The sequence below is a fragment of the Tenrec ecaudatus genome, chromosome 3 (assembly GCF_050624435.1).
Source record: "Tenrec ecaudatus isolate mTenEca1 chromosome 3, mTenEca1.hap1, whole genome shotgun sequence".
In the NCBI taxonomy this organism is placed as follows: Eukaryota; Metazoa; Chordata; class Mammalia; order Afrosoricida; family Tenrecidae; genus Tenrec; species Tenrec ecaudatus.
The window spans coordinates 50674673-50688745 of NC_134532.1; the positions used below are offsets into that span (position 1 = coordinate 50674673).

The 14073-nt window shown below is 40.6% G+C and overlaps 1 non-coding gene across 1 annotated transcript; it reads right to left on the reverse strand.

Moving 5' to 3' along the window:
• Positions 1 to 1212: 1212 nt before the first annotated feature.
• LOC142444016 (U1 spliceosomal RNA) lies at positions 1213 to 1375 on the reverse strand. The gene has a single exon (XR_012783710.1). It is a non-coding gene; the product is annotated as a U1 spliceosomal RNA (small nuclear RNA).
• Between the last annotated feature and the right edge of the window lie 12698 nt (positions 1376 to 14073).

Genomic DNA, 14073 nt, shown 5'->3' on the forward strand with positions numbered 1-14073 from the left:
TAAATATTTATATAGTATAATTTTTATGCATTTCATTTTTTGAAACATGTAGTCTTGCTTTATATATTTTTTTCGCAAACCATTTTGGGGGTGCTAATGCAGATATTATATCATTGCATAGTTCAATCACATCAAGACATAAAGTGCATGTGGTACCACAATCAGCTTCAAAATATTTCCTTCCTTCCTAATCTCTCAGATATAAACTCCCTTTCACTCTGTCTGTCCCCACAGCCCCACACCACTGTATCCTTCAGGAACCCTATTCTACTTGCTGTCTCTATAGGTGCATAAATCCGGGTTTCATATTCTGAGAAAAAGAGAATATATATATATATATATATATATATATATATATATATATATATATATATATATATATATATATATATATATATATAATAAATTCAGTAGGGTTACCGCCAATGACAAAATACATCTGAGTAGAGTATACCCAATATGAAACAGAGAGAGAGAGAGAGAGAGAGAGAGAGAGAGAGAGAGAGAGAGAGACAGAGAGAGACAGAGAGAGACAGAGAGTTGAAAACAAGATCAGGCCTAACATGCATGAGCAGGGAGTTAACTGAAAAAGTTTTAACCATTCAAGTCAGGTGTATCATTTTGATTTACTATAATCATCTCTCCAGTGAAATCTGATTAGTAACCAGGTGAGTCCCAGTCCTCTATTAATGGACAGAGGGAAATCACCAGAGGTTTATTTCCTCTGTAGATCTCACAAATGTATCTTGCCTTTAAACATGTATCTTCCATTCTTCCTAAGATTTAGAATAATGTTATTATGTATTTCCTTTAGATCTGGTGATGTTAGAAAGGGACAATGGTATTTCTATTTTTTCCTTTCTTTCTTCCGTGAACACAATGATGTCCCATCAGGATAGTGAGGGCTTTATTGCTTGTTCATCAGATAGATTATGTATCTCTTTAATACTTGGAAACTTGACTTGTATTTATGCTAAAAGCAGTTCAGGTGTCATGAAAATCACTAAGGTAAACTTTAATCACATACCACGAAGTGTGACAATTTTATTTTCTCTCTCTTTCCTCAGATATATTATGTTATTTCTTTAATATATTGAAAGCTGGTGTGAATTATTGCTAAAAGCTGTTCTTGTCTCACTTAAAATCACTAAGGTAAGCTTTTATCATATCACATGAATTGTGATGATTTTATTTGTATATAGTCTTTTTTTTTAGGGGATAGCGCGAACGCAGTCCCCCACTACCACAAATTATGCAGTCGAGTTTCCCACATTTGGGGAAATCGCAGGGGTCAGCACACCCGGAGTGCAATGGGTGAGCCTCGCCCTGGGAAAACCACCTTCGTGATCATGGTATCTCCCCTGCCAGGTTGTATATAGTCTTACACATTTTCTTGTTATTGATAACTATGTAGCTTTTATTTTAAAGTGTGATTTGATTTTATTTAATTTCTGGAGTCAGGAATGGATGAAATCCAACTGCAGTCTCCAAAACACTCTGTTCCATCAGACGCACACTAGGAAGTGGCCTGCTAAAAGGCTAGTGGCAGCTCTCTGATTTCTATGAAGCAGCTGGAGCCCAGAGATGCAATCCCTCACTCTCCTGCTGGACAGAGTCCTGGGTGTGGTGTCTGAGAGGAGTGCTGGGGGCTGTCTGCTCAGGAAGGATGTCTCTGTCCACTTCCATAGGTGAATCCTCATTGATGTTGAGAGACAGCGGCATGGAGTATGAACCCTGCCATCCCCTGCTTTTCCTCAAGGATCCTCCAGATGCCCACCCATTAAATCCCCCAGTATTACCCTCAATCTCTTACTCAATCTGTTCTAGAGCTTATGTCCCACGGGGTGGAAGCTCTTCTTAGTTTTTCCTGTGATCTATTATCTCAGGCACACGGAGAGAAGCATCAACCCTGAAGGTGGCAACCAAAACTTGGAAAAAGAAGGGAATCTATATTTAGGAAGACATAAAATATTGGAACAGGACTTGATTTTAAAGCCTGATCCTGAAAGGAATACAAAAACACATGTAATCTGACTTTCTTAAGAAACATTCTCGGAAAATATATAAACAACATATATAACCAATAAGGAACATTGCTAAAAAGCAAACAAACAAAAACAGACAAGACGTATCACCAGAACAGTCAGACATATGGGGGGAAGCACGGGATAAGAACTTCAGCATTACTTGTCATTAGATGTAAGGTTAAGCAATAAGATACCATCACACACTGTTTGAAATGAATGCCAGAAAATCCAAAACAAAACAGCACAATTAAACAGGCAATTGAGAAGTGAAGGCAACAAAGACACATCATATCTAATATGTTACTCACTGCATTTATAGTTGTTGGAAGGCCACAAACACAGCATTGTACTTCAGAATATGATCAAGAATATACATTAACTATATTTATTGTGTATTTTTCATCTACAATGATCACAAATATATTTTAAGATAATTCTGACGGTTTCTGAAAATTTCTGTTACCTAATTGATTGATAATGGATTGAATTGAAAAGTTATAACTAAAACTAAAAGTTGAAGAATTTGGACATACTTTCACCCTAATCTTTAGAAAAACAATATGCTTATAACCTTTGGATTCAGTGATCACAGCATAGTACTAACTGTGTCCACTCTTACTTCATTTGAGAATACAATAATATCTCAGAATTATAAGGGTTTTAGGTGTACATCCTCCAATGCAAATAATTTGTTTTTTCGTTGTTGCATAGGAATTTTTATTGGATTCAATAAGGGAATCATTGATGATTTACCGTTGTTTATGCCAAACCCCCATCTCACTGCCATTGAGTCGATTCTACGGCATCACAGTCCTGCAGGGTAGAGCACAACGGACCCTGTGGGCTTTACTACCTGCTGCGCCTGCAGTTAGCAGCCCAACCTGAAATCCACTGTGTCACTATGGCTCCTTATTTAATCATAGTCTTTTTTATTTATTTCTTACACTTGTCCTTGGCTTTGCGTTGTCCCTATAGGTTTTATAATAATTAGAAATGGCAGATTTATTGAATTTTAAATCATTTTGACATTTCTTAATAAAATAAAAATAATATGTTGTAAGATAGTATATTGTTAACTAAGGCAATTACATCTACTCACCAAAAAGACTTTCCGATTTCTGCCCCTCACTGCATTAGAGATGTTGGTAGGTGTTGTTGAGTCAGTGCTTACTCATAGCGACTCTGTATAAAACAGAACAATAACAATAATCCCCAGGCCCTGCACCATCCTCACACTTCTCCCATGTGTGAGACCATTTTAGCACCACTGAGTACTCACCTGATTGAGGGTGCTCCTCTTGTTGCTGGCACTCCAGTGCAATGGGAACTTCTTCCCTAGGGACTTGTCTTCCTGATGACGTGCTCAAACCAGGGGAGAAGTGTCGTCCTCTCCACTTCTAACCAGCATTCTGTGACACTCATTTGAAATGTCCTGCTATTGTAACACACGTGCCATTTTCGAGGGATCAAAGTTGTCTTTCCAATGAGTGTTTCCTTCATTGGATGATTTCAGAAAGAAGTCCTCCAGTCACTCCAGGCCACTCCATTTGACCTTGTCTCACAAGTCAGGGCTCTCCCGATGCCCAGAACACTTATTTCTTTATAAATGGAGACAATGGGCCGCATGATTACGGGCATGGCACAACGTCAGCACCAGAAGTCACAGCAGTTATTTTCTGACACAGAGCTCATCAGTCACTCACTCCTCAGAGTCAAGGAGCGATGCAGGGAGGCAGCTCAGAGGACTTGACCCTGCACTGTGAGATCAATGCACTGCCTGAGCTCAGGATATTTAAAACCACGGACTACATCCATGAGTATGGACATGGACATGCCTATTTTTCTTTCAATGTCCACAGTTTTCCAGTGACAAGTAGGATGAGAATGTTCATGGTGCTCTGTTGGTCAAGAAAGAAAAAATATGTAATAAAGAAGATAGTAAAGGGTCATGGTGATTTGTACATTCTACTTCAAACATAGAATGTTTGTTGTTCCTTTCAAGCCTGCATTGAGAAGGAAAAAATTTAGACAGAAAAAAAAAATAAAAAGGCCAAATTGTACCTTGGGATGCTGAGAGCTAACAGAGGAAGCCTTAATCCCAACAGGACAGTCTGTCATTCATCCGTGCCTATCTAGGGTTGGCTGGCTGTTCTCTGTGGGTCCTGCGCACCCCCTGGTGCCCAATGACTGCCCTGCAGGGGAGGTTTGTGTCTGGGCTCACACTGACTTCCCCTCACTGTGCTCCTTGCACAGTAATATATGGCCGTGTCCTCAGCAGTCACGGAGCTCAGCTGCAGGAAGAACTGATTCTTCGATGTGTCTCTGGTGATGGAGAGTCGACTTTGGAAGGACGGGTTATAAGTTGTATGACCATCATACCTTATCCTGCCTATCCACTGCAGCCCCCTCCCGGAGGTCTGGCGGGTCCAGTTCCAGCTGTAACTACTGCTTGTGATGGAGAAACCAGAGACAGTGCAGGTGAGGGACAGTTTCTGAGAGGGCTTCACCAATCCTGGGCCTGATTCCTGAAGCTGCACCTGGGACAGGACGGCTGTAAATAAAGATAATTGGTCTCTGTCAGTCACCCACTGTCACAACCATCCCCAGATTCCACACTGATATCTGAGATCCTCACCTTGGGGAACTGTCACCAGGCACAGGAGAACACATATCAGTAGCATCTTTAGACCACCGCTGTACTTTCCTAAGGGACCCACAGCCCTGTCAGAAGAGAACTGATAGTCTTCAATGCTCAAGACCGGGATTTTAACCTAGTGCCTGAAGAATGATTTGCATAGGAAGGAGGCCTGTGCTTATAAACAGTGTTTCTTTTGTTTTTTCTAAGGCCATTGTAGGCTAATTCTTATTTTGAACTCATCTGTGTGTTAGTCTGCAATGAGAAAGCACTTTTCCTAAGAGTTACCTGCGAATGGTCAAAGGACAGTCCAGCATTTCTGAGCCCAGTATTCTTTCCCTCCAGCCCTTCATTGCCCTGCCCTGACTGAAGGTCCTGTATATCCTGTGCATCAGAGACAGGACAGAATAGAGTTCCTTGAAACCATTAGGTTCACCCCACAGTGTCTCCATTACCTCACACTCTCCAAACACATTGCTTTTTTTATACACTGATGCCACTTAATCAACCTCCACAAAGTCCTTGGTCATTTTCATATGTGGTAGATATATGTTTTAGAAGAATTAATATGAGGCTGGTCCCAAGGAGTTGGGGATTGATGATGCCTCAAATATCCACCTCTTCCATGATGCCATTCAGTGCCCTTTTCCACCCCATCCTCCCTTGAGTATATTTCCTCATGTTTCTGGGCTCTGTGAATTGTTGCAATGTCCAACAGAAACTCATGAATGCTTGAGGAAATGGCTCACATGGTGGTGGGTGCTCACCAGACCATATCCCTAAGGTCAGGCAGCAGTAAGCTAGGGCCAGAAGCTGTCCTTCACTTCTGTCCCAGTATTTTATTAAGGCACAGATGCCCTGAGGCCTCTGGCAGGATGTCTGCAGTAGGCATTGGCCTCCTACTAATGTTCATCAGCCAGGTCTTTCCCATCTTCGCCATGATCATCACAAACCCCACTGCTCTTATGAGCAACACCATCACTGCATCCCAGTGCCTGATGGCTAAGGAAAACCTCAGTGTAAGTTAATTGATTCAAGTGCCATCTTGTTTCAGGTAAGAAGTTGCCAACTAGAAAAGTTGGTCCCAAGCCAAGACAAGGTTTTAACTCTGTGGCCTCTAAGAAATGCACGATTCTGAAGAGAGACCCCTTTGTTTGGCAGAGAACGATCAGAAGAGTGCAAACCAGTCAGGTGTCATGATTTCACGTGTAGAGATACAGCAGAGCAGGGAGTGGGAAAAAGTTGTTTAATAGACAGGACAGAGTAAGAATATGATCCAAAAACAGTGTTTCAGATACTGAACCAAAATACACTGGTTAGAGACACAAAGGTACTCTGGATTCAATGCGGTCCATTCAGGTCCTTAAAATCTAGGAAGGATTACAGACCATTTTAACCCTTCTTTACCCAGGGGATTCTGGCTCACGTGAAATTTGAGCATTTACAACCAAAGTTTACCTCTCTATTTGTGCTTTAGGTATGACCCCTTGATAACTGCAGGGATCACAACCTTGGATTTATTACCCAAACTCACACATTGTCTGATTTTGGGATCATTTGCATATTATTGACCATGAAATCAGTAACACTGTCTTTAAACATGCATTTTTAATGTTCAATTCCTATTAAGATTTCTTTCTCATTTATATCCACCATGACAAGCATTTTCTCCAGTCTTACAGTTGACACCACTCATTTACTGAATGATTAAACTGTCTGTATATCTCTAAATTAGTATTTATTTTACCAATGTGGAAATCCAAACACAAGGTGGTGGTCACCAGGGCTTTACTGAGCCAGAATTTGCTGAGGAAAATAAGGAAATGCTGCAAAACCATACTAATGAGTTCACTAGAATTCATGATTTCAAGCAAATGATATGATGCTATTTTCAGTTGAAGATCTCTGGAGTCGTTCAGTTTCCACATACAGACTGGTATGGCATTACATGAACGTGGTCATTCCAGCACACACTCACCTCATAATATCTTATTGCTGGTGGTTGGCAGGACAATTCAAGGATCACACTGTGATGTAGCTGCACACTAGTCCAGGTCACCTCCATCTCTGAATGTGAATGCCATGATTGTCTAAGCTAATCCCATGACAGGGGTTAGAATGGCCCTTCTTAAGTGGAAATCTGTTGACATTATCCCTGTGCACATAACTTTCACATTAACTATGCTACCCATATGCTGACTGAGCTCACAAATTCTCACTGCACTCTGAAGAAGCAACACGTTGATCTCTAGATTCACATGTTCTGGCCACTAACTAATCCCAACATTCTGAAAAGTGGAAATGATAGAATGTATGGCTCCAAGGAAAATAAAAATGCATTTGCTCCAGGTGTGGACTGTTGTATAGTAAAACTTTGCAGTACAATAAATCTTTACAGTATAAAACTTTTTAGCTTAAAATTACAGCTAGCTGTTTTTTGTTTTTTGTTTTTATGTTAAGACCTGGGTATAGCAGGGAGAAGGTTTCATCCCAGAACCCATGTCGTGCCTGTTTGAAAATCTTCATGGATGGATGGTGACCCTTCTTCCAAGAAGGTACTTTCATAGATCTGGCAAGCTGCCCCTGGCTGGAAGCCTGGAATGCATCTAAGGCTGAGGGTCAAGCACTTGTTCCAGCACCTTGGTATCTCCTTTTGACTCAGCCTCCTCCCAGCATGGTGCACAGGTGTCTCCTGTAAGCTGAAATAGAAATAAGGTGAAATTTAAATTGTATTAATTAATTAATTACATTTGGATTCAAATTAAATAATTGAATACAACTATTTAAATTAATATGCACCTATACATTCTGACACGTGTGCATTTTAAAATCTTTGTGAGGGATGGGGACAATAGGCAATCAAAACACAAGGCAAACAGTGGACAAGAGGTTTGCTCAAGAGAAGTACCTCTCCTTACCCTACACAAGGTAGCACAGTGCTCCAGGACCTCAAATGTGTCCTCTGAAACCCATCACCTGTTGTCCTAATTTCCAGCCAGTGTCTGAGGATGTCAAGGGGATTAAGAGAAGCCGGCTTTTGAGATACACAGGACAGCTCCGATGCACAACTATGGCTTGAGGACACTGTGGTGTGCTTGCTGGTTCATGCTGGACTGAGCTAACTTTATGGAAATCCCAGCCACCCTCTCCTCCCAAGGCCCTTACTGGGTACAGATTTGCATCATGGATGAGGAATACCTCATCTTTGCCTTGTCCCCTCTGTGTGTATCTGACTCCATATGTGTCCTTCTTCACTTTGGAAATGTGAGCCTGTTTTCTCCCCGTACAGTGAAAAGATTATAATTCAGCGGTTGATACAAACCCTCCCATTGAGAGAAGCTCCAAGGGAAATTGTAAGATGGAGAGGAACCCAGACACTGACAGGAAGCCAGCTCTGAACTCAGCTCCACACTGTCTGCCAGAACTGAGACCTGTGACTGAGAGTCCTGAGCAATCCCCGATGCAATCCCTCCCTAAAGGGTTGTTTGTGTACAGACTCTTACAGATACCCTTTTCGGTGTCTTCATTATTGAAATAGAAGGTTGTGTTATCAGTGCTGAGGCTGTCCATTTGAAGATGCAGAGTGTTCTTGGCTTTATCTCTGTAGACTTTCAATCTGGTATTCACAGTGTGTAGGTAGGATATGGAATAACTATTACTCACTTCAGGCCCTTCATGGAATTGGCTGATGCCATCACTGCTGGGGATGGGTCCACTGGTTGGACAGGAGAACCTCAGAGGTGCCCTAGTCTGCCTCAAGTCTCCCAGAACCCACAAAGTGTATTGAAGGCATGCAAAAACATCCTGATCAGGAAAATCATCACACATGGTTTCACTCTCTGGTTCAACACATTTTCTTTTCCTTCTTTAATATTGCAACAAGAGAATCTCAGGCCAGCAAAAATTCCACTGTGACTTATGTATAATCATACCTTTCCAGTGAATGGTGAGACCTGGACATCCTCTGGGGTGTGTCCTTCCTCCTAGAGTTAAGGCGCTGGACTAGTCTGGTTTTCATCAGCAGAATAATGTGCCATTGTGTGTGTAATTTACTATAAAAATAGCTGAGGGCAGATATGAGTGTCCTGGAGGAAGTAGCTGGCAACTGAATATGTGGGAAAATATGATTTCTTATTATCCCAGTTAACTGTAGTGGTTAAGTCACACAGAGACCAATAGAAACAGAGAATACCTTATGACTTATTTACCCAGAATATAGCCCCTCTCATCCATAAGATACAAATACCAAGATGTACAAGCTAAAGGCTCCAAACAGCAAGTTATGGTCTCATGTGGTAATCTACAGCAACGGAGGGGGAAAGGATGAGGTAAAAACAGAAGAAGGTCTATCATGGAAGGAGAGCAGGAATTTCTCCAGGGCCCATAATGCCCCTGAGGGAGAAAGATGGATGTTTTTAAGGCCACACCTCAGACCTAGATTCACAATGTTTCCCTAAGAATGATGAAGTCAGAAGATCTGTTAATCACCTCTCGCTTTAGCAAAGCTCCAGACAAAACTTACAATCATCAAATATAAGAACCCTGGAATCCACCTGAGGGTGCATTGTTGTTTTCCCCTTGTCAGACCAATGCCAAGAGAGAAAGGAAAACAACAGCACATCACTAGAGGCCAGAAGTCTTTGGCATCCAGAACAGAGAGAACTTCCAACAATGATAGCTCTGAATTGAACCTGTAATACCATTCCCTCCTCTGATCTTGGTTTTACCACTTGAAATAATTCGATCATACTCTGAAGCCCATGACTTTGGAATAGCAATCACCTGTGCCTCCCATACCGGGGACTTTCAGAGTAGTTTGGTTCCTTTGAGAACAGCATCACAGTAGACTCTATGAAATTGAAGTAACCCTGGGACGCTGCTGAATGTCAGAAGCTATTTCCTATTTCCCAATTCCTGCTAGCTGATGAAGTGTCCAAATTTGAGTGAAGCCTCCACTGCAGGTGTTTTCTGTTTGCTTCAGTGTTATTATTGTGTGTGTGCATGTGTGTGACTGTCTAGTTTCACTCATGCCTATGTCATAATGTGCTTCGTAGTCTCTCTAGTATGTTTTACACATGTATACTATTCTATTGTGTGTATGTAAGAAGTTTCTATATTTTGAATAAATGATTGTCAGGAAACCTCCCAATGTGATGGAAGAAAATACTGTTAAATTTTCAACCAAGAATGTAACACTTAATAGTTACCTTTACCCAGGCCCAGATTTCTCCTGAGTCTGATTGGAAAGTATTTAGCTGAGCTTCATGAGAACTCTGATGCAGGGACCCCTGACAGAGTCATTTCCTGTCCTTAAGGGACAGACTGCTTGTTGTTGTAGGACAGACTATAGTCTCCTGTTGCATTATGATTATTGAATTCACAGATATCAGGAGTATACACAAAGTTATTATTTTTTAGTTAGAGCAAGATTCCCTAGAGAAACTGTGAGATTTAGAAGACTCCACAGAGCAACACAGGAAACCAGCCTTGAAGCTCCAGCTGCACCTGCTCCTGGGTCTGACCACCTACTGGAGAGCAGTCTCCTCCCTGCAGGATGGTTTGTTCCTCGGCTCTCACTGACTTCCCCTCACTGTGTCTCTTGCACAGTATTACATGGCTATGTCATCAGCTTTCAGGCTGTCCATTTGAAGATAGGTTGCATTCTTGGAGTTGTCTCTGGAGATGGTGAATCAGCCCTTCACGGAGTCAGTGTAGTATATACCACCATCTGTATTAATACCTGAGGCACACTGCAGGCCCTTTTCTTGAGCCTGGCGGACCCAAGCCATGTCATGGCTATTGAAGTTGAATCCAGATGCTGCACAGGACAGTTTCAGAGACACCCACACACCCCCGGCTTTCTCACATCACCCCAGACTTCATCAGCTGCACCTCACACTGAACAACTAGGCACCGTGATTAGATGGCACACATACGAACTAAATCACTGACCATTACACACACACACAGCAGGGCACACCACAATTACCACGTAAAATCGCCAAAATGAAAGCCAAAGTTGCTGCAAAATTCATTGTGTGTCCTCTGGACTAGCTCCTGGCATGAAATGGTAACAGCAAGACCCGGAGACTGGACTATCCTCTGCGATCTCCCACATCAGGGGCTGTGGCTGGGTTTCCAGCAGGCAGAGAGCTGCATTTGCATCTTCCCTGATATTTACAAGCGGATGAGTAGAGAAACTGTTCTCCCTCAGACTCAGAGAAACACAAGCATTCTCAAGGAAAACAGAGCTCTTAAACAGGCTCTGTACCAAGTATTGCTTTAATTGTTACACATTATTAATTTTTAAAGAAAGTAACTTTCAAGTTAAAAGCTGTATGTGGCAGACACAACAGTCTTTGCCATCTGAGAGGTCACAATGCATCCCCTCTCGTTCCCCTCAACCGCTGGATACGCATGATGACAGTGAGCAGCTCTATTATGTGTTTCTTGTGTGGGGACATTATTAGATTCTTTTTCACCTTTCAAGGAATTTCCCCTATTCAGTGATATTTTTAAACTGTGTATATGAAGCTGTTCATAAAACATGTCCATAAAACCTGTGGAACCGTGTCTCTTCTCTGGTTTCTGATCTGGGAGATTCCAGTCCTCGTTCTTTTTGTCATGAGCAGGGAATCTGGGTCTTTATCACTTTAATGTGTCTTCTTTTTTTTTTCATTTAATTGGTTTATTTACTGTGCGCCTTCCGTTTCATTTATGTGAGTTTTTATATGTATTAGTTCCTACCCACCCACACCTGCCCTGCTAGCCTGTGATATGGTATGCTCATCTTTTGTAGTTCCATTAGATGGACACTGAGGTACTTAATTTCAGAGTCATATTTCTACATTATACAGATGTCTGTGCCTATGAATTCATCATTAAATTCTCTTCAGTTGAGTTGTGCGTTCATTGTTTTTTTAGTCCAATACAGCCATCCAGGGTATACAAAGCATTGAATATATGCCATAGCTATCATTGATTAAAAATAGCATTTGTATATAAAACAGGTGTGCATGAACACATACAATTTTGTATGTGCATAAAATCTGCAATTGGATGAACATTATAATATCTGTGGGGTTTTGGAATACACATTTAAGAAGACGGCATTCTGGGAGGAAATATTTTGGAGGGAATGGAAACCCTATATGCTAACAGGAAGCTGCTTGCTCCCAGGCCTCCCACATTGCCCAGGCCCCAGAAATATAGTCGCCCCTGTGCTTTCCACACCCCACGTTATCACCGTAGATCAATGCCATGATTGCAGTGATATTTGTGTCTGGGATCGCACTCAGTTCTCTCTCAGATTCTCTCTCACATGAGTGGACAGCTGTGCCCTCATTGTGATTGAGCTCAGATGCAGGATAACTGATTTGTGGGTATTCTTCCGGAGCTTGAGTACCAGCTCCATAGCGATGGGAAGCTGTTTTCTTTCACTATGGTAAGATTTTTTTTGTTGTTGTTCTGATGCCTTATACCTGATCGCTTCGACAACTCATGATGGCACTGGCTGGTGTGCTCTTCTATGTAGACACTATACCTTTTGATAGCTGGGCACCATCCACTTTCTTCCCCACATTTGCTAGTCATTTGGTATAATGTGATATTTTCCTGTGAGGAAAGGGCTCAAGAGAGACAGGATACTGGGAAAGAAAATGCAGAATAATTACAGGCAATAAATGGGGTGTTCTAACATCCTGTGGCCTCATCTCGTATCCTAAGGGAAGGTTCTTTGGACAAGCTGTGGAATTTACATTGTTACATAATGTTAAGCAGGTTAGGGCATGGCCTCAAACAGAATGTTCATAATTGTTCTTACACTGTAGTCAGATTCTCCTTCGCTATTATATTCAAACAAATATAATCTTGCCACAAAAAATTAGTTATTGAAGGTAACTTTTTGAATCCCTTGATGTTTACTACATTTTGCTAAAAAATGGTCAATTTATTGTTATTTATTGTTTGTTTTCTTCCTTTTTAGGAACTTGATAGTGATTGGTAGACATCAATGGTCAAGAAATTTACATATTATTTACTTTTCTGTTCTTCCTTCCAAAGCCAAACAAGAGCTTCAGTTAAAAATTAAAGGGTTTATTGAAGGAACAAAACAATCTAAGTATGCACAATAATAATTGTAAGGATTCACAGAGTTCCACAAAGAAAGACAATTTTCAGAGTTTAAATGCAGAAGGATCCTGAAACTTTAAAGAAAATTCCAATACTTTGAACTTTACTACAGTTGGCTCAAACAGACAAGGCAAAATCAAGGCCACTTATGAACACTCAGTCTTGTAAGCCTTCTTTTGCTTTGCTTTGACTTGAACTATTGGGAGAGAGAGTGAATGCTCTTCCTGGCAGTTTGTTGTGAGGGGAATTGGGAGGAGGTGGGTGTCTGGAGTCTTCATGAAGTATGCTGACTTTCCAAAGTCAGTTCAAAATAAACAGTTATCATAAACAACTACAGAATTGGAATATGCCCGCATCATTTGGTCTTCTTTACATTGAATGCTAATACATAATGACATCTGCAATCCTTGATCATCATCAGCAAGTGGTTCAAGTCCTCACTTTCAGCAAGCAAGAATGTATTATCTTCATATCACAGGTTGTTAATAAGCCTTTCTTCAGTCCTGATGCCATATCATTCTTCATATGTGCCAGCTCTTCTGATTATTTGCTCATCATACAGCTTGGACAAGTATGAAAAGAGGTTACAACCCTGACACACACCTTTCCTGATTTTAAACCCTTGTTCTGTTCACACACCTACTTGATCCACGTACAAGTTCCTCATGAGCACAATGAAATGTTCTAGAATTCCCATTCTTTTCAAGGTTACATATAGTTTATTAAAATATCTAGCTTTTCATACCATTTATAATTGCAAAAAGCCCAAATGCTATTGAACTTATTTTTTTCATTAATTAATAATGATTTTATGGTTTTATCTGAAATCTCATATTCATAAATATATACAAACAAACACAAATATAAAGTCCATTATTTTATTCTAGACTGTTTTGTCTTTGTATTTTGTTTTAACATCTAAGCACTTTTGTGTATGTTTTTTTCGCAATCGGAATAAGGTCTTGCTAAACTTTCCTAGTTTTATACTTTTTAAACCATTAATTGAAAAGATTATCATTAATCAAATGAATTTTTAACAGCCAAAAAGCCTTCCCTTAGAGATGGCCTTGAATTTTAACTTCTAGTCCCAAGATATTCAACAAAACATATTTCTATTCTTAAAGACTTTGTAATTGTGATATCAAGTTGCAGTAACTTTCAGAGACAGCATTTATGCAAAAGTTCACTTTATGAAAAAGAGTAACAGTTCTCTAAGTAAATGTCAACATAAAACCAAATAAATTGGTTTTACCTTCCTCATAATACTAACAATTTAGAAAG